At 38.3% G+C, this 20,960-nt stretch overlaps 1 pseudogene; it reads left to right on the top strand.

The window, feature by feature from the left end:
• The first annotated feature begins 12,073 nt into the window (after nt 1-12,073).
• On the top strand, nt 12,074-20,601 carry LOC148191784 (uncharacterized; annotated as a pseudogene).
• The last annotated feature ends 359 nt before the right edge of the window (nt 20,602-20,960 follow it).

Here is a 20,960-nt window from a genome sequence, read left to right on the forward strand (position 1 = left end):
CGTGTCTCTTCTGAATTTTCTCCTTCTCTGTCCTGTTTTCTTCCAGATTATTCTATTCTCTGTTTTCTTCCCCTTACAATTGGTGCTTTCATTGAGTCTTACTTCCTCCATCCATGGCCGACTCACCTGACCCATTCACCTCCCTTGACCGCAAATTAGAACAAATATTACTAGCCCAAGCCAATTTTTCCAACACCCTCATGGACATTGACAATCGTACATCCCACCTTGAGAACCAACTCTCACTCAACCCTAAACCTCTCAATACCCCTTACCGTCCGATGAAAATGGACCTTCCGCCCTTTGATGGAACGGATTCCCTTGGTTGGATCTTCAAAGCCAATCAGTTCTTCGCCTTCCACCAAACTCCCCTAGAACAACGCATTCAGCTCGCTTCCTTTTCTCTTGAAGGAAAAGCCCTTTCCTGGTTTCAGTGGATGCACAACAACGGGTTACTCACCTCGTGGGACTCTTTCCTCCGAGCGCTCGAACTCCGATTTGCTCCGTCAAAGTTTGACGATCCTATCGCAACCCTGTGCAAGCTTTCTCAAACACACTCATTGCAAGACTACCTCTCTGAGTTTGAGCAACTCTCTAATAGGATCTCTGGTTACCCCACCAGCTTTTATCTGAGTTGTTTTATCTCGGGCCTCAAACCCCACCTTCGTCGAGAGGTCACGGTCCTCCAACCGTCAGACCTGAACCAAGCTATTGCGTTTGCCAAGCTGCATGAGGACAAACACTCTAGCAACCCCCCATTCAATCGTTTTTCCCGTCCATCTCCATCAACCAACACACCACCACTTACCTCCCCAAAACCACTACCACCACTCTTACCCACACCCCCCAATAAACTACCCATCAAAAGATTAACAGATGAAGGTATCAGAGGGGGTATTTTTCGAAGAGTATAGCGCAGCGGAATTAAAACTTAGAGAGCGGAAAGCGTATTCGATCACAATTAAACTTAATTTGGTCCTTTTAGTAAAAATAATTTTCTTTCAGAAAATTAATCAAACAGTTGATATACGTAAAATAAAATGAGTGTAGGGAAAAGAAAATCAACACAGAATTTTTATCTTGGTTCGAATCAAAAGATTCTACGTCCAGTCGTTAATCACTATAAATAGTGATTAACCTTTTTCACTAAAAATGGTTTCACAGATTACAACAAATAGTGAATAAAGCAGATAAATAAACCTTCCTTCGACGAACGAACCGGAAGAAGAACACTCTACCAACTCGAAGAGAACCGCTCCGACTATCGACAAACGAAACGCGAGCTTCTCCTATTCACGAGACCAGGCAGAGCACCTTGCTAACTCGAAGAGAGCTTGCTCCGACTATCGACACACGACACACGAGCCTCTCCTGTTCACGAGACCAAGCAAGGGAACTTGAACTATAGCTTCTGAGAACTTCCTCTGACAAACAGTATTCTGCAAGAGCTTCTGTTCAACAACGTTCATTTCTAATTTCTCCAAAAACAAAATATATAGCCAAGTACACTGAATGCCAAAGGTCAGCTCCCAACTGCCATGAATAATCGATTATTGTAAGTGATAATCGATTATTCAAGTCCGTTATAGGCTTTCAAAAATGTGATAATCGATTATATGAAGTGATAATCGATTATTCAAGTATGACTTGTGATAATCGATTATTGCTTAATCATAATCGATTATTGTAGTTAAAAATGCAAGTTTACAAGGTTTACAAGAATTTCCTACTACATTTAATTTCTACAAATTGCTTTTAACTAATTCTAATATCTTCTACAACTAAAACTTCTTGTAGCATCATCAAAACAAATTTCTTCAAGATTTACCAATACTCCTTATTGGTAACAACAGAGACAGAAATGCAGGCAAGAAGAGAGAAGAATTTATGCTACAACTGCGATGAACAGTATACGCGTGGGCATCGTTGTAAGTCTCAATTTCTCCTTCTAGTCTCAACCGAACCAGACGATGACCCAGATACACCAACAGACTCGGATCCACGGGTTATAGATGACCCTTCTCCTGAATCAGGCCTCATTAGTCTACATGCACTCTCGGGTCAATGGGCTCCTCGCACCCTACGTCTGACGGGATCCATTAACGTGTACAAAGTCCAAGTTTTGGTGGATAGTGGAGCTACACACAATTTCATACTAGCTTCTTTGCAGCTATCCATACCAAATTTCTTAAGAATTTCTAGGGTGGCTCATTTCCTTTAGCTCCAGAATGAGCCCACTTCAACTCCTTTGAGAGTAATGGTCGGTAACGGTGATTTTCTCCCCTGCTCAACTTTTTGTCCCAAGGCCCAACTTCATTTGGCCTCTTTAAAATTCTCCATTGATTTGTATCCATTAGAATTGTCTGGTACTGACATTGTATTAGGGGTTCATTGGTTGACTCAAGTAAGCCCATTTGTGATGGACTACAATGGCCCTTTTATGAGATTCATGTGGGAAGGTCAATTAGTGGAACTGAAAGGAGAAACCGGCCCAATTCTGAGCCCAATTTCTGTCCACCAATTACGGAGACTGCAACAAACAAATAGTATTGAGGCTCTTTTCCAACTCACACTCGAGCCTACATACTCATCATCCTTCCACTCTTACTCTGCCACCACAACCACACCCCATCCTTCCCCCGCCACCACTATTACACATACTCCCACCTCTGATCACCCCCACCTTCAAGCCCTCCTCCACAAATACTCCTCTCTTTTTCAACCACCAACTACCTTACCACCCTCAAGACCCACAGATCACCGTATTACATTACAGCCAAATACTTCACCAATTTTAGTACGACCTTACCGTTATCCCCACTTCCAAAAGCACGAAATTGAACAGCAAGTGCAACGGATGCTTGACTCAGGCTTTATTAAGCCTAGTACGAGTCCTTTTTCTTCCCCAATTATCCTTGTCAAGAAGAAAGATGGGACTTGGCGTTTTTGCGTTGACTACCGCGCCCTCAATGCTGCCACTGTGAAGGACAAATTTCCAATTCCAACCATTGATGAGTTATTGGATGAGCTGGGTAATGCCGCGTGGTTTTCTAAGTTGGATCTATTTTCAGGTTTCCACCAAATCTTGATGCTTCCCAGCGATTGTGAGAAAACTGCCTTCCGCACACATAACGACCATTTCGAATTTCGAGTCATGCCATTTGGGTTGTGCAATGCCCCTTCTACATTTTAGGCCACCATGAATGACCTCTTTCACCCACATCTTCGTCAATTCATCATTGTATTCTTTGACGACATCCTCGTCTATAGCCCAACACTGGATTTACACATTTCCCATCTAGAGTGTACTTTTCAATTGCTAGTGCAGAATAGCTTTCACCTTAAAGGGGAGAAATGTTCAATCGGAAAGGAGTCCATACATTACCTGAGCCACATAGTCTCTAATAAGGGCGTGCAGCCAGACCCTAGTAAGATCCAAGCTGTTCTTGATTGGCCAACACCCACGTCCGTCAAGTCTCTTCGGGGCTTCTTGGGTTTGACTGGATTCTATCGTCGCTTCGTGAAGGGTTATGCCTCCATCGCTAGTGCTCTCACCGACCTCCTCAAACGTGACAATTTTTCTTGGCAAGATAGTGCCTCACAGGCCTTCCAACATCTGAAAGAGGCACTAACGAATGCTCCTGTTTTGTCACTGCCCCGTTTTGATCACACGTTCCTAGTTCAAACCGATGCCTCCGGGTCAGGCATGAGGGCTGTTCTCTCTCAAAACGGACATCCCATCGCATATTTCAGTAAACAGTTTTGCCCGAAGCTGCAAAACTCATCCACCTATATTAGGGAACTATGTGCAATTACCTCAGCCGTACAAAAGTGGCGGCAGTACTTACTTGGTCGAAGATTCATTATCCAAACAGACCAAAAATCAATCAAAGAGTTGTTATCCCAAACTGTTCTTACTCCAGATCAACAACCTTACCTCTCCAAGTTGTTGGGCTACGACTTTGAGATACAATATCGGCCAGGGAAGTCTAATTCAGCAGCAGATGCTTTATCCAGACTTTCACAACCACAACAGGAGCACTGCCTTCTCATTTTATCCATCCCTCAATTGGATTTTCTATCTGATCTGAAGCAGTATTTGTCTACCAATGCTGACTTCCTTTCACTAAAGGAGGGAATCACAAAAAATCCTGTTAACTTTCCTCTATATTCTTTGAGAAATGGGTTAATCTTGTTCAAACAACGCATCTGGATTCCTTCATCATGCCCTTTCATCCCCACTATCTTACATGAGTACCATTCTACACCTTTGGCAGGACACCCTGGGGTAACACGCACCTTTGGGAAGTTAGCAGCTAATTTCTTTTGGGCCAAAATGCGTCAAGACGTTCACACATTTGTCACCCAATGTGAAATTTATCAACAAACTAAGATTCCAGCTCAAAAACCTGCAGGACTACTTCAACCAATTTCCCCACCTACCAAATGTTGGGAGGATTTATCCCTGGATTTCATTGTGGGCCTTCCTCCATACCAAAGTAATTCTACAATATTGGTTGTTGTAGACAGATTCTCAAAGGCTGCACACTTTGGCATGTTACCCAGGTCTTTCTCAGCTTCCAAAGTGGCTGACTTATTCATACACATGATCTACAAATTGCACGGCCTTCCCAAGAGCTTAATTTCTGATCGAGACCCTGTGTTTCTTAGCCAGTTTTGGCGAGAGCTTTTTCGCTTAAGTGGTACCAAATTACGGATGTCCACAGCTTACCATCCTCAATCCGATGGCCAAACTGAGGTGGTTAACAAGGTACTGCAACAATATCTTCGTTGCTTCGTTCATCACAAGCCTTCATTGTGGGGCAAATTTCTTCCATGGGCCGAATGGTGCTTCAACACTACTATCAACGCTTCCATCAAGATGACCCCATTTGAAGTCGTGTATGGCCATCCCCCACCATCTATTCCCCAAGGTCTTTCTCCTGACACTTCAAACGCTGCTGTTCAGTTTGAATTGCAATCTAGAGCTGACATCATCCGTAAACTCCACAACAACCTCCAAAAAGCACAAGAAGATATTAAGCGATGGGCAGACAACAACCGTCGCGATCTTCAATTCCAACCTGGAGACTGGGTTTATGTTCGTCTTCGCCCGCATCGTCAGGTTTCAGTTGCTGGTCATTACCAAGGCAAGTTACAGAAACAATTTTTTGGTCCCTTCCAGGTCTTGGAACGGATTGGACAAGTTGCTTACAAATTAGAGCTCCCTTCAAATGCCAAAATCCACAATGTCTTTCACGTCAGCTTTCTCAAACTACACAAAGGAAATCCCCCAACAACATCTTCAAAACTTCCTTTGGAATTCAATGATAATCAGCCCATATTGGAACCCATAGCTATTCTGAACACTAAGCCAGATTCTGACTTAGTCTTGGTGCAATGGAGAGGTCTTCCACCAGAAGATGCTACGTGGGAACCATGGGGAGTTATGAAAGAGCAATTCCATCTTGAGGACAAGGTGCTTCTCCATCCGGAGGGAGATGAAAGAATCATTGGGCCCTTACAGTACTCTAATCCTATTGACTGTGCACAAGGTGAGGGTAGCCCAAGTACTACTGCAGAAGCTGAACACGGCCCAACCAATACTCCAGAGGCTTCTAGTGATCGACCTAAGAGGGTTGTGCGTCAGCCAATTTATCTTAGGGATTTTGTTACTAAGTGATGTGTCTCCCTTTTAGGGGAAACCGTTATACCATGTGAAGGAATATTAGCTGTAAGGAGTAGTGCTTATATAAAGCACCTTTCTGTTATGCAGGGAATAAGAAAGAATTATTACGTGTCTCTTCTGAATTTTCTCCTTCTCTGTCCTGTTTTCTTCCAGATTATTCTATTCTTTGTTTTCTTCCCCTTACAGAAAATGTATTTCTTGGTCATCTTAGATTCTTACCTATAAAAGATCATTATTGAGGGTGGAGAAAATCATTTAATAGAAAGCTAAAAATGTTGAAACAATCGGTACCGATTTTTTTAACGTAGCGGAAATATTAAAACAGAGTACGATACAAATTGTTAAAAGCAAAGAGCTTGATCGGTCAATTAAAAAAAATGGTTCCTTTAATTTTCTTATAAACTTTTTATCAAATAGTGATGAGTAGAAAATACAAAGAGCATAGGGAATAGAAAAAAATCACACAACTGATTTTTATCGTGGTTCGAATCAAAAGATTCTACGTCCAATCGTTAATCACTATAATTCGTGATTAACTTTTTCACTAAAATATTGTTTGTACAGATTACAAGATTTCAAATAAAGATTAAGAAACGAGAAAACCTTTCGTTCGACAAACAAACGGAAGAATGCAGCAAGAACCTTCCTTCGACAAACGAACCAGAAGAGCTTCATTCGACAAACGAACTGGAAGCAACAACTCTCCCAACTTGAAGAGAACCGCTCCGACCTTTGACACACAAAGTGCGAGCTTCTTCTATTCACAAGACTTGACAAGAGTAAGAACTAGCACTCGAGAACTTCCTCAGATTTTATTGTATTCTCAAATTCGCAAAGTTATTTTCGAACGGTTCGGAATAGAGTGTATATAGTGTTGGGTCTATCGAGGAGGAGGTTCCTTATGGGTTACACAAAAACCAATAACATCTGAGTCAACTATATAAGGGATCCGCACCACTCTTTACCCAAAACCTTAAGGCAATGGATTTATGGGTCTTTCACCTTTATATACTACTTTACTTTCTTATTTCTATCCAATGTGGGACTTGGACTCATACTTGGATTCACAACAATCTTCCCCTCAAGGGTGAGTCCCTTCCACATAGGTACACTCCCCCTCCAACGGAAGCATTCCAAACCAACCACAACCACGAGTAGCCCTTTCCAACCGCCAACTTGCTTACCTGAATACCCTTTGCCAGGAAGACTTTCGGTATAGGGATCATTATACTTGTTCGAGCCGGTCACCAAGACAAACCACCGGCTCTGATACCACTGTTGGGTCTATCGAGGAGGAGGTTCTCTGTGGGTTACACAAATACCAATAACATTTGAGTCAACTAAATAAGGGATCTAAACCACTCTTTACCCAAAACCTTAAGGCAATGGATTAACGGGTCTTTCATCTTTATATAGTGCTCTACTTTCTTATTTCTATCCAATGTGAGACTTAGACTCACACTTGGATTCCCAACATGTCCCCCTCAAGGGTGAGTCCCTTCCACATAGGTACACTCTTCCTCCAACGGAAGGATTCCCAACCAACCACAACCACGAGTAGCCTTTTCCAACCGTTATATCTTAACGGAACTCGCTTACTTGAATACCCTTTTCCAGGAAGACTTTCGGTATAGGGATCATTATACTCGTCTGAGCTAGTCACCAAGACAAACCATCGACTCTGATACCACTGTTGGGTCTATCGAGGAGGAGGTTCCTTGTGGGTTACACAAACACCAATAACATCTGAGTCAACTATATAAGGGATCGACACCACTCTTTACCCAAAACCTTAAGGCAATATGTTAATGGGTCTTTCACCTTTATATACTGCTATACTTTCTCATTTCTATCCAATGTGGGACTTGGACTCATACTTTGATTCACAACAATCTCTTCCTCAAGGGTAAGTCCCTTCCACATAGGTACACTCCCCCTTCAGCGGAAGCATTCCTAACCAACCACAACCACGAGTAGCCCTTTCAAATCGCCAACTTACTTACCTGAATACCCTATTCCAGGAAGACTTTCGGTATAGGGATCATTATACTCGTCCGAGCCGGTCACCAAGACAAACCATCGGCTCTGATACCATTGTTGGGTCTATCGAGGAGGAGGTTCCCTGTGGGTAACACAAATACCAATAACATTTGAGCCAACTATATAAGGGATCAACACCACTGTTTACCCAAAACCTTAAGGCAGTGGTTTGGAAGCAACAATTCTTCCAACTTGAAGAGAACCGCTCCGACCTTTGACACACAAAGCGCGAGCTTCTCTTATTCACAAGACTTAACAAGAGTAAGAACTGACACTTGAGAACTTCCTCAGATTTCACTGTATTCTCAAATTCGCAAAGTTATTTTCGAAGGGTTTGGAAGAGAGTGTATATAGTCTACTGGTCTGAAAACGAAATGACATATTACAACTGCCAGTAATAATTGATTATTGTAAGTGATAATCAAATTTTTGTGATAATTGGAACAATTTGAATATTGATTCTTCAAAACAGTTGGCTTTAGTTCTTCAACTCCTTCTACCGTTCGGTTTGAGCCTTCACAACCTTATGTCGTTTAGTCTTCAACTATGTTTGGCTTGAGCCCTCATCACCTTTTTCCATTCGACTTGTTTTAGCTTTCCAACGTTCGGTTTGATTCCTCACTGTATTTCATCGCTCAATCCGAACTGCTCGGTCCCAGCATGCCTTTCGAGGTCTAGGTCATGCCCTCCACTGCTCGGTCCTTACCACTCGGTCTTGATCATACCTCGCTTGGTCTTTCCCATAACTTTCCACCGCTCGGCTTGATTCTAGTGTTTGTTGGACTTAATATCGTTCGGCCTTTATTTGTTATGACCGTTCGGTCTTCAACTAAGTTTGGCCAGTGTTCAACTTCGTTCGGTCCTATGAGTGCCCATTTGGTATTGAACTATTTTCTGCTAGTGTTCATCCTGTGTTCAGCCTTGAACTACTATACATTGTCCAGCCTTCAACTATTACATACCATTCTGTCTTTAGCTGGTAGTGACCGTTCGGTCTTTAATGTTATATGTCGTTCGGTTTGCATCTGTGCTCTTGTTCCATTTCCTCGCGGACCAATCATACTGGAATGCTTTTAAACTTAATACAACAAGGATCTTCATATTCTTTACTTTGTAGCATCATCAAAATCATTATTTTCATGACACCAATGCTCCTCATTGGTAACAAAAAGAACGTATAGCCCTATAATTGTTGTATGGTGATAAAGTTTTTGAAAAAGTATAGGATATAAACAACAAATTTGGTAAGCCTTTTGCAAGAAATCTAGTCACAAGTGGGTGGAAGAAAAAAGTCAATATTTTTTATTTGCCATATTAAAAGCCCTTGTATGTTAGACATTTTCTTAATGTGATGCATAAGGAAAAAATGTATTTGATAGTGTGATAGGTACATTGTTGAATGTTTCTAGAAAGTCTAAGGATGATATTAGTGAAAGGTTGGACTTGCTTGATATGGGAATTCGAACAAAATTGAAACAAATAAAGAAAGGTAAACGTTAATATCTACCTTTAACAACTCATACTCTATCTAGAAAGGAGAACCTTGTGTTTTGTAAGTTTCTACTAGGAGTTAAAGTTCTAGAGAGGTACTAATCAGACATGAGGAACCTAGTATCTATGAAAGATCTAATAGAGTTAAAGTCTCATGATTGTTACATTTTATACTAAAGAACGAGATAATCAAAGTACTATGCAAAATAATAGTGTTGCTTTGGTTGCTGAATCTTTGCATATCTCAATTGCTAAAGATAGAACACACACACACACACACACACACACACACACACATATATATATATATATATATATATATATATATATATATATGTGTAAATATGTCATATTTTGGGGTAATTGAACATATATGGGTGTTGGATTACAAAACATTTCAAGCTCTCATATTTGGTTGCAAGTGGGTTGATAACAATAATGGAGTTCAACAAGATGAGGTAGGGTTTATGCAAGTGAATTTTAATAAAGTTAGCTACAAAGATGAGCCATTAATTTTAGCATTATAAGCTCAACCAATCTTTTATTTCACTGATCATGTTAATGTCAATTGGTCAATTGTGTTGTTGACCAATAAAATAAATGATATCCTTCCAATAATGATATAGAGGATGAAGATACAAATATTTAAGATGATCCTTTGTATGACATATTATATGATGATGATCCAATAATATATGATATCTTGTATAGGAGACATGATCATGATGAAGGGGTTTGGATAAATTCATCATTTTTTTGCCAACAAGAAACCTAAGCATTTAAAGTTGACTTCAAAGAAGAAAAGGTTGAATTACACATCATTTTTTTTATATTGCATTTATAACTTTTTATTTGTAAGTGTTTCCCTTTTTATGAATGCTATCCTTTTTTTTTGTGAATCAATTTTATTATAGATATATGACATCCACTAGAGAAGATGATAATCTTCCTTCTAAGAAAACAAAATGGAAGAAAAGTGTAGTGATTATGAAAAAAATTATTCAAGCTAGAAGTGAAGGAAAAAAATTAGATATAATGTATCTATTTTATGTTTTGGTATATAAGATATTTTACGTTCGTTATTATTGTTCAATATGTACATATTCATATTATTAGGTTTCATGGAATACGAAAGGTCAATCAATTGAATCCGATGACACAAAATTCCTTAGTTATCTTGAATTCATTGTTCGACCTATGTTCCTATAACCTATAACGTGTGATAATTGGAAATAGTCGAGTTTCAGTGCCTATAAGGACATTATTTGGAATGATATACAAGTATTAATAGAGGACTATCCCTTCCTACAGAAGAAGAACATGAGGAAGAGCCTTTGCAATTCAAAGGACCTATGACAAGGTCAAGGAGCAAATAGTTGAGAGAACAAATCTTCTTTAGGCCCATGATGCTCCATTAAGATTGGAAGTCAAGGGACATGAAGATCATGACTTGAAGCATAATTATACAATAGTTTAGTCAATTAAAAATATTTATAATTTTCTTCTAATTGCAAACATTTTGTTTCTATTTTTTTTTAATTTTTTAGTTATTTTTGGACCCAATGTCTTTGAACTTTCTTTTAGGATTTCTTAGGTGCCTTAAACATTTGTGCTTATATATAAGGGCACAAAAGACATATGTAGACACTTTTGAGTCATAATATATGAATTTACATTTTTTAGAGAGGATTCTCTTGGTTCTTGGATTATAACTCTGATTCTTATCAAAGATTAACATCTTTGTGATAAATCTTTACTTGACTTATCAATCTGATAGATTGTGACATCCCTATCTCTATCTCATTCCATATTCTTCTTTGATTTATTTTTGTTGTGCCTTTTGAGGATTCAAATTCAGAAAAGATCATATTCTTTCTTGGATATGATCATATCATCTGGTATCTAGATCAAGGTTCTGGTTTGAATATTTTCTTTAATCTTATTATTACGTCACATTAAAGAAAAACCTAATAATATCCAATTCCGTTGAGTTTTTAATTTTTTGTATTTTTTGTGTTTTTCTTTTAATTTGTGTATTTCTATGTTTGACTTGTGAAAATTATCTATTTTGTTTTGTTTTTCTGGTAATTGTAGTCACAATTAACTGTTTAGCTTGATCTTGTTTGAATTTTGGTGTTTAAAGGATAATTTTTGTTTGTGTTGAACTGCCAAATTAAATAAAAATAATGGATCAAAGTAAAAAAGAAAAAAGTATATATTGAAAAAAAGAGTAAGTAAGGATCCAAGAGGAAAAAAAATTGTAGAGTTCAACACAAATTATTATGTTGCACTATTGTTTATGATTGTTAATCTATTAAATTATATTTAGTCTTGTTTTAGAGTCTCTATGTTGTTTCATTTAACTCTTTTTGGTAGTCTTATATTTTTCTAATTTTATTATTTTGTGTCATTTAAAATTCCTTGACATTTTTGTCTAGAGCTTTCTATTTTCTTTGACCTCTTGAGTCAAATTTAGATCTCGTAACGTTTTTCACATTGTTTGTTTAGTTTTTGCTTAAGCTACTGAAGTTATCTACCAAGCACTAAAGAGAATTTGAGTGGGAAAAGACAATAAAGTACTTAAAAAAAAACCTATTTGTGTGCGAGTGAAATTTGAGTGAGACACTTAAAGAAGTGGTGAAGTCCTAAATATATTATATTATTATTACTAAAATTTTCTTGTAGGACATGGCTTCTTCCCAAAATAGCGATCCTCCATCACCTAAGATTGTAACAATTATGGTTGCACTTGAGAAGCCGAACTTGCAAATGGCTCAAATGCAACAACACACTCAATTACAGTTTGAAAGGCTCTAAAAGTCTAATGACGATGTGAGTGTGATATTGGAGGGAATGGAGAGAAGGAGAAGGAGACACGATGATTCATACCGTTATTCTTATAATGATGAAGATGAGCATGCTTTTAGACCAAGACGAGAAGAGTTTGAGAACCACACACTTGGGAGGGATAATGATGAAGAAGAGCATGGTTTTAAACCAGGGTGAGGACAAAGATGAGAAGAGTTTTAAAAGCGCACATCTAGAAGAGATAAAATGTGGAGGAAGATTGTTATCCCTAAATTTAATGGAGCTAATGACCTGGAAGCCTACTTGACATGGGAAATGAAGTTTAAGCAAATCTTCAACTCTTATGATTATGAGGTTGATGATAAGGTTCTTATAGCATCCTTGGAGTTTGAAGGCTATGTTATGAATTGGTGGAATCAAATTACCATGGACATAGTTAGAAGGAGAAGACTGTCAATCTCTACATGAGAGCAATTAAAGGTAGCTATGAAGGAAACATTTGTGCCTCCTTATTATAAAAGTGATGGAAGACCATCTAAGACATACATTGGACCTCTTACTAGAGCCATGGCTAAGAGAGTTCAAGAGGAAGAAGGATCACTTAATATTTTGCTTCTATGGAAGGTGAATTATCTTAAACCTTCTTCTCTTAATTAAGCATGTTTACTTTGTTTTGTAGGATTAAATAAATTGGAGGGAGCAGCTGCCAACATGGCATTTGGCACGTGAAAGGAAGGCCTGGTTGGAGAAGCTTGCTGCCAAAGTCATATGCACCCAGCCAAAACCCCAAAATAGCCCAACGTTGGATGAGAAGATGCTTCAAACACGTGAGGAGCTGACCTGGAGCAAGGCATGGGATTTGCTGGAAGGATTTGGTGTTGCTTGTTAGGCTTCCCATTTGAAATTAGGCGGGAGTTCAATTCAGAAAAGAGACCCATCTTCACTTATAAATAGGATGGTTTCTTCCTTGTATGGTACTTTAGAGCTATGCCCAAATGCTGAGAAATATATTCCAGTCTTGCATTCTGCTCTTGAGTCAAAATTGCTTGCTAATTCTTCATTTTCTCTCAAGCTTCCTTCCATTATATGAAGGCTTTCTGAGCTGAGAGGTTTCACTCATTTTACCTTGCTTCATTCAAACATCTCCATCACCATTTACTCCATCAATTCCGCTGCACACCAACACATCTACCACACCTCTGATCTGGGATCTTCAGGCCACTGGTTTCCTCTGGAATTTGGCTCCATCAAGTGGTATCCAGAGCTTAGGTTCTCCACGCACCAAGGAGCTAAGCATTTCTTCTCATTCTGCAATTTAATTCTGCTGAATTCCATCTCTGTTTCTATTTTCTGTTTCTGTTTCAGTTTTAATTCTGTGTCAGTTTTTGTTCTTTTAATTCTGCTTCTGTAATTTTGTTCCAGCCTTTAATTCTGTGTTCTTATAGTGTTTTATGTCCATTTTTCATTTTAAACGGTGAATCATTTCTTGTTTGAGTCAATTCCAGCTTTGAACTTTAAATTCTGTTTTGTCTAAAGTCTTGTGCAAACTACTGTTGCTGTTTTATAGTTGTCACTGTTTTGAAATTGTTTCTGTTGAGTTCTGTGCTTACCAGTGCTATACAAGCTGTTTGTTACCATCAGAGGCAGTGATGAGTTGATCTAGCCTTGGTAATATAGGCTGAAGCATCCAATAAGCCAAACTGGTTTTAAAATTCTGTTTAAATCTGATGCAGAATTTTGTTTGCTGTTCTAAATCATCAAATCTGTTTTCAGCTGGTTTTGGTTGATTCTAAAGCTTGATACAACATTGTTTAGTGTTGTTGAATGATGCTAAGAGTGTAGCCAACCATAACAAGCAATGAAATGCAATTTGCATAGCTTGGTTGTGCATAGACACTAGTCATTTGCTATTTCAGATTTAAATTTGGTTTATCACCGTGCCAATTTTCATTGCATAGTTTAATCTGAGTTTGGTCATGCTAAGCATCTTTAATTCCAGCTTAGATCTGTGTATTCACATTTCCTAGAGTCTTTTCCTTGCTGATTCAAACTTTGATTCCATAAAACTGAATTTGGTTGGTTATTTTGGTGCCATTTACTGCATAAGTGGTACAGCAGTAGGGAATTTCGAAAATCTGCTGTTTCCTTACTGTTTTATAGCTCGAGCAAGTTTCAATTGATGGTTCAAAGTTGCTAGTACTGTTCATTTGGTCAAAACATGACTTATATGCAAATTTGCATTTGAAACCATCAATTTTTGAGTGAAAATGGAAGTGAAACAATGATTTTGAATTATAGGCAGTTACTAAGTTGTCTTAAGGTCTGAACATGTTCAAAATCATCATTAAAAATTGTTGAAACTGTCCAAACAAAGATTGAAACATTTCCATATAGTTTTGGATCTCAAACCACCAAAATTCAGTCTAATTTTTCTGGTGCAGTTCTGTTTTCCAGCTGCTGTTTGGTAATTTTGATGCAAAAAAAATTCATTACTGGATTGTGAAAAAGCTGGTTCCATGATTAAAAAATGAAATAGATGACTCAAAGAAGTAATATCAAGTGATAAAAAGCTGTTGAACTGTGCAATCCAGATTACAGGCCCTGAAAAATCAAAATTCAAAAATCTGAAAGTCATTGGGGCATTTTATCAAATAGTTTTGAAAATTATCAAACAGTTTGCATTTGGAATCATTTCTGAACTGTGTTTGCGTTTTTTTTTGCTTTCTTAATCTGTTCTAGCACCTTTGGTAGGTTCCTTTTGTGTACTTGCTGTTTTTCCATACCTAGTTCATTTGTTTACCACATTTTTGGCTTCCAAAATTGTCAATTATTGCTGGAAATTGGTGTGGAAAACTGGTGCAGAATGGTAAATCTAGCTTGGTTTGTTTGAGTGGATTTAAGGTACTGTGACAGCTGTTGTGAAGCATCCAGTTGCAGAAACCTTTACTTATAATGGTAGCATACTAGGAAGTGAGGGGAAAGCTGAAATGAAAAGCAATTAGGAGCTCTTGAGTAGATGCAACTCTGCTGTCCAGCAGCTGCAGAATACATTACAGCAGCATAATTTGCCACCAGAATTGGAACAACTTGCATACTGTTTTTGAGATACACTTGGCAGCAGCTGAAGATTGAAGTCCACACTATTTTTACACATTTAATTGAGCTTGTTTGAGTACTCATATCACGAAACCTTGTAGTTTTTTTTTATATTTCTGTTGTTGTGCCAAGTGACTTGGGAAAATGCTTTTGAAGCAATTCCAAGCTCACAATTGAACATTGTAATAGTCCAATTTCGTTTTCTTAGTATGAAAGTGTGTCAAGGGGCTCCAAGTGTCACTTGCACTTTCACTTAGGGCCGTCTAGCATTTACATTCTTGCATCTTTATTGCTTTCCTTAAATGTCTTGAGTAATCCTTTTGTTTTTAGGTCTCCGTGGTATCTAGGATAGCATAGCATATAGTAAACCTTTCTTTGGTTTGTAGGTTCATAACATTTAAAAAGAATTTGAAGAATTTCTACTTAGAAACTAAAGTAAAAGAACATTCTAAGGAAACTCTGGCTAAGGAAGAACTTGGTTTCTAAGCTTGTCCATTTGTGACTCACCTCTTCTTCCTGGGAGCTACATAGAAACATCTTTTACTTCTAGAATCTCTTAGAAATTTTTCACCAAAAACAAAGAAAGTTTGTGAAAATTTTTTCATTCATTACTTGTCAAACATTTTGAAAACCTTTTGAAAATTTTTCTTTGACAAGAATGAGTCAATCAAGTGTGCAAGGAAGTTTGAAACCCGATAGTGAAATGTCTTTAAGGGAAGAATTTGAGCAAAGATTTGAACAAAGGGATAAAGAGATTAGTGAGCTCAAAGATATGATTAGTCAACTTTTGATTAATCAAGATAAAAAGAAAGAGAGGTCTTCCCATAGGAGAAGAGAAGAATCATCATCTTCTCCAAGTGAAATTGAGCAAAATAGTAGTCATCACAATGATGACCACTACCAAATGCCTCCTAGAAGACAACATAGAGTTAGAGAGCATTACCCAAGAGAGCCTAAGATTGATCTTCCTTCCTTTCATGGAAAAGATGATGTAGAAGAATACCTAGAGTGGGAAATGAAAGTTGAGCAATTGTTTGAGTGCCACCAAATAGATGATGAAAGGAGAGTCACCATGGCTTCTCTAAGCTTCCAAGGTTATGCCTTAATATGGTGGACAGCCTTAGTCAAGGACCATAGGCTAAGACACTTACCTCCCATTAGGTATTGGAATGAAATGAGATCTGCCTTGAGGAGGAGGCATGTACCAGCCTACTATGATAGGGAGATAATGGATAAACTCCATAAACTCCAACAAAGGAACATGAGTGTTGAGGAATATAGACAAAAAATGGAGTTACTCATGTTGAGAGCTGGGATAAGAGAAGAACCTAGGATAACAATTGCTAGGTTTCAAAGTGGACTCAATTATGACATAAGAGATAGGGTTGAACTTATACCCTACAATGATCTCAATGAGTTAGTCCAACTTTGTGTGAGGGTAGAGCAACAACTAAAGAGGAAAAGCTCCACCAAGAAAGATTACCCTCATAGTTCTCACCATAAGAAAGAGTATAAGAGGGAGGGTAGTCAAACCAAGCCAAGATATGAAGAAAGAGAGAGAGAGAGAGGAAAAGAAAAAGTCAAAGAACCTTCAAGAGATCATAAGAGTAAGGAGACTAAGTGCTTTAGATGTGGGGAAAAAGGGCACTATGCATCTGAGTGCCGCAATAGAAGGTCAACTTACATCCTTGAGCATGAGAGTGAAAGTGAGGGTTCTTCATATAGTGAGTCTGAAACATCCACTTCTGAAGAAGAATAAGCTTTACCTTGTGATGGTGACTTACTTATGGTAAGGAGACTCCTGGAAAGTAAACATGTAGAATTAGAACAGTCACAAAGAGAGAACCTATTCCACACAAGATGCAAAGTTTTAGAAAAGACATGTTCAATGATAGTGGATAGTGGCTCTTGTTGCAACTGTTGTAGTTCTAGAATGGTAGAGAAGCTTGGCTTAACCACTACTCCTCATCCTAAACCTTACAAACTTCAATGGATCAAAGAGGATGATGGAATAGTAGTTAAAGAACAAGTAAGTGTACCCATTTCCATTGGCAAATATGAAGATCAAATTGTTTGTGATATAGTACCAATGGAAGCTGGGCACATATTACTTGGAAGACCTTGGCAATATGATAAACAAGCTTTACATGATGGAGTCACCAACAAAATCACCATTCAACACAAGGGAAAGAAAATTATTTTGTGTCCTCTTACACCTTCACAAGTAAGAGAGGACCAAATAATTCTTAAGAAGAAGTTGGATGGAGAAAAGAAAAAAGAAAATAAGAAAGAAAGAAAGAATTTGGTAACCCATGCCTCAGCCCATGAAGTTGTCCAACCTCAAACCTTGAATATTTCCAAAAATCTTTTTCTTGGACAACCTCATTTCCTTCTTTATTGCAAAGAGGCATTTGTTTCAATCACTCATGGACTTGGTTCTCTACCGAAGGGGTTGCAAAAACTTTTAAAGGAATTTGATGATATATTTCCCAAAGAGGTACCAAGTGGATTACCACCTTTGAGGGGAATAGAACATCAAATAGATTTGGTACCTGGGGCAAGCCTACCCAATAGGCCAGCCTATAGAACCAACCCTATGGAAACAAAAGAAATAGAGAAACAAGTTAATGACTTGTTGAACAAAGGGTGGATCCAAAAGAGTTTAAGTCCCTGTGTTGTGCCTGTGTTGTTGGTCCCTAAAAAGGATGGGTCTTGGAGAATGTGTACAGATTGTAGGGCCATCAACAACATAACTATCAAGTATAGGCATCCCATTCCTAGGCTAGATGACATGTTGGATGAATTACATGGAGCAAATCTCTTCACCAAAATTGATCTTAAAAGTGGATACCATCAAATAAGAATTCATGAAGGAGATGAATGGAAAACTGCTTTCAAGACCAAGTTTGGTTTATATGAATGGTTAGTCATGCCCTTTGGCTTGACCAATGCTCCAAGTACATTCATGAGATTAATGAATCATGTGCTTAGGGAATGCATAGGCAGATTTGTAGTGGTCTACTTTGATGACATCTTAATCTATAGTCAAAGTCTTCAAGAGCATCTTAGACATATCAAGGAAGTCTTGCTTCTTCTTAGAGAACACCACCTCTTTGCCAACTTTGACAAATGTACTTTTTGTCAAGAAAGTGTGATTTTCCTTGGTTTCAAAGTTGGAAAAGAAGGTGTGCATGTTGATCCAGAGAAGATCAAGGCTATACAAGAATGGACAACCCCTAAAAATATAGGAGAAGTAAGAAGCTTTCATGGGCTAGCTAGTTTTTATAGGAGATTTGTGAAAGACTTTTCCACCATAGCTGCTCCTTTAAATGAGTTAGTCAAGAAAGATGTTCCTTTTCTTTGGGGTGATAAGCAAGAGTTGTCTTTTGAGACTTTGAAACATAAGTTAACTCATGCACCCATTCTCGTTTTACCTGATTTTTCCAAAGCCTTTGAATTAGAATGTGATGCATCTGGGATAGGTATAGGAGCTGTTTTAATACAAGGAGGACATCCCGTAGCTTACTTTAGTGAAAAACTTAGGGGACCTACCTTGAACTATCCTACCTATGACAAAGAGTTATATGCCCTCATTAGAGCTTTAAAAACTTGGGAACATTACTTGGTTACTAGAGAATTCATCATCCACACTGACCATGAATCTCTCAAGTACATAAAAGGGCAAGCAAAGCTAAACAAAAGACATGCCAAGTGGGTGGAATATCTGGAGCAATTTCCCTATGTCATCAAACACAAAAAGGGGAGTACTAATGTTGTTGCGGATGCTTTATCTAGAAGACATGCATTATTAGTAACCCTAGGATCCCAAATATTAGGATTTGATGACATAAAAGAGTTGTATGAAAATGATGAAACATTTGCATCCACTTATTCATCATGTCTTAAGAAGCCTTTTGATGGATTCTATCTTTCTGAAGGGTATCTTTTTAATAAAGGAAAACTTTGTATACCCCAAGGATCCATTAGAAAACTTCTTATCAAAGAGAGTCATGGAGGAGGACTTATGGGCCATCATGGAGTTGATAAAACTCTAAACATTTTGAAAAGTAAATTTTATTGGCCACACATGAGAATAGATGTTCAAAGGCATTGTTCTAAATGCATAGCTTGTTTACAAGCTAAGTCAAAGATTATGCCTCATGGAGTCTATACACCTCTTCCCATAGCTAATACCCCTTGGGAGGACATAAGCATGGACTTTGTCCTAGGATTACCAAGAACTCAAAGGGGTTATGATTCTATCTTTGTGGTAGTAGATCGTTTTAGTAAAATGGCTCATTTTATACCCTGCCACAAAGTAGATGATGCTAGCTATATATCTCGACTCTTCTTTAAGGAAATAGTGAGATTGCATGGTTTACCCAAATCTATAGTGTCTGATAGAGATGTGAAGTTCCTAAGCCACTTTTGGAAAACTTTATGGGAAAAGCTTGGGACTAAACTTCTATTTTCTACTACATGTCACCCACAAACTGATGGGCAAACTGAAGTAGTTAATAGATCTCTATCTACATTATTAAGGGTAATATTAAGAGGTAACAATAAATCTTGGGATGAACATCTACCTCATATTGAATTTGCTTATAACAGGGTAGTCCACAAGACTACTAATCTTTCTCCTTTTGAGGTTGTTTATGGTTTTAATCCTATCACACCTCTTGATTTACTACCTCTTCCAGAACCATCTCTTTTTCTTCATAAAGAAGGTGTTTCTAAAGCGGAGTTCATCAAGAAGTTACATGAGAAGGTCAAAAACCAAATTGAAAAACAAACTCAAAAATATACAGAATACAACAACAAAGGGAGAAAGAAAATAGTTTTTGAAAAAGGAGACCTAGTTTGGCTTCATTTGAGAAAGGAAAGGTTTCCCTCTCAAAGGAAGTCCAAACTTAGTCCAAGAGGAGATGGTCCATTCAAGGTGGTCAAAAGGATAAATGATAATGCATACATCTTAGATCTTCCTGAAAGTTATGGTGTCAGTCATACTTTTAACATCTGTGACTTAATTCCTTTCACAGGAGATGATCAACAGGATGCAACAGATCTGAGGACAGATCCTTCTCAAGAGGGAGGGTCTGATGGAAGACCATCTAAGACATACATTGGACCTCTTACTAGAGCCATGGCTAAGAGAGTTCAAGAGGAAGAAGGATCACTTAATATTTTGCTTCTATGGAAGGTGAATTATCTTAAACCTTCTTCTCTTAATTAAACATGTTTACTTTGTTTTGTAGGATTAAATAAATTGGAGGGAGCAGCTGCCAACATGGCATTTGGCACGTGAAAGGAAGGCCTGGTTGGAGAAGCTTGCTGCCAAAGTCATATGCACCCAGCCAAAACCCCAAAATAGCCCAACGTTGGATGAGAAGATGCTTCAAACACGTGAGGAGCTGACCTGGAGCAAGGCATGGGATTTGCTGGAAGGATTTGGTGTTGCTGTTAGGCTTCCCATTTGAAATTAGGCGGGAGTTCAATTCAGAAAAGAGACCCATCTTCACTTATAAATAGGATGGTTTCTTCCTTGTATGGTACTTTAGAGCTATGCCCAAATGCTGAGAAATATATTCCAGTCTTGCATTCTGCTCTTGAGTCAAAATTGCTTGCTAATTCTTCATTTTCTCTCAAGCTTCCTTCCATTATATGAAGGCTTTCTGAGCTGAGAGGTTTCACTCATTTTACCTTGCTTCATTCAAACATCTCCATCACCATTTACTCCATCAATTCCGCTGCACACCAACACATCTACCACACCTCTGATCTGGGATCTTCAGGCCACTGGTTTCCTCTGGAATTTGGCTCCATCAAAAAGGGAGAT

The sequence above is a fragment of the Vigna umbellata genome, chromosome 10 (assembly GCF_029865625.1).
Source record: "Vigna umbellata cultivar VRB3 chromosome 10, Vumbellata_1.0, whole genome shotgun sequence".
Taxonomy (NCBI): Eukaryota; Viridiplantae; Streptophyta; class Magnoliopsida; order Fabales; family Fabaceae; genus Vigna; species Vigna umbellata.